This window comes from Helianthus annuus, chromosome 9 (assembly GCF_002127325.2).
Source record: "Helianthus annuus cultivar XRQ/B chromosome 9, HanXRQr2.0-SUNRISE, whole genome shotgun sequence".
Classification (NCBI taxonomy): domain Eukaryota; kingdom Viridiplantae; phylum Streptophyta; class Magnoliopsida; order Asterales; family Asteraceae; genus Helianthus; species Helianthus annuus.
The window spans coordinates 16,217,430-16,218,648 of NC_035441.2; the positions used below are offsets into that span (position 1 = coordinate 16,217,430).

The 1,219-nt window shown below is 35.7% G+C and overlaps 1 long non-coding RNA gene across 1 annotated transcript; it reads left to right on the forward strand.

The window, feature by feature from the left end:
* Positions 1-121: 121 nt before the first annotated feature.
* Positions 122-845, forward strand: LOC110874135. Its single transcript, XR_002555672.2, has 2 exons — positions 122-178; positions 679-845. It is a non-coding gene; the product is annotated as an uncharacterized LOC110874135 (long non-coding RNA).
* Positions 846-1,219: the final 374 nt, after the last annotated feature.

Sequence of the window (1,219 nt, forward strand, 5' to 3'; positions counted from 1 at the left end):
ATTGATGATCTAATGATGATATGAAAAATAAATGTGAGTAATGAACATTATGGTAAACGTTGTAAATGTGCGTAAGTGAGGTATAACGCGAAAGCTAAACGCGTATGTGATGCACCTTATAGGGTCGAAGAAAGGAAGGGATCAAACCAAGCAAAGGCAATAGGAGCGCACGACTCCGGTAAGTTCATATGAACTTCATTTTCTCTACTTGTAGACTTGCGAATGTTAGTTTGGGTAATTAAATCCTAGTGTGGAATTTTTACGCTTGTTCATGGTAAAATTGTGTTATGTTGAGTATTGGTAATGGATAGAAAGTGTATTAGCAATGGATGCATTTTAACCCGCTTCAAGTGGGTCGAAATATTAAAAAGGAAGGATAATGTAGTGGTTTAAGTAAAGACTTATAGATAACGAGTCGGGATGAGGAAAAAAGCGTTGAAAGCGTATGGTATAAATTGATCCATTATGAATGGGTCGAAAGTCTTACATGTTGAATGTATTCGAAAGGCAAGAATAAATGAGCATGAAGAAATTTCATGCTAGAATGAAAAGAATGATTTAATAAGGATGTTGATAAAATGTTTTATTTCGCTAATGGGTCGAATTGGAATAAGTAAAGGATAGGCGTTAAATTTGTTTTGTGATTGAACTAATGAATGTTTGCGTTATGTATGTTAGGTAAATCCCGCTCTTGGCGATGCGAGCTCGGACCGAACACACTACATAGCCCTTTATGCGCTTCCGGTTAAAGTCGTCTTTTGTAAATGGGTCAAAACGTTTTCATAATGTAAATATTAAATTTATGTCTAGGATGTTTCCTAAGTAAGTTTGGATTTTAAATCTTGTATGGTTGTTACTTTTATATCTTTTGAAACATGTCATAGAATGTATTTTGGAATGATTTCATTATAAAGCAGGAAAACGTTTACTTTACGAATGGGTCATGTCAAAATTTTCCAAAAATTTGTATGAAGTCTATGTTATTTGTCAAATGGGAAAAGTGTGGGCGTTACAAATACACGTGGATCTCGCTAATATCCATCCTGTTAGAAACTGATCAACACCAAAGATCCCTTTTTGGGGATACGGGAACTCCTTAGTTTCGCAAGATACTATCGTAGATTCATCGTGGGATTTTCAAAGATTGCGCAGCCCTAACCTCTTTAACACAGCAGTGTGCTGTGTATCCGTGGGAGACAGAATAGGAAAACGTCTTTTT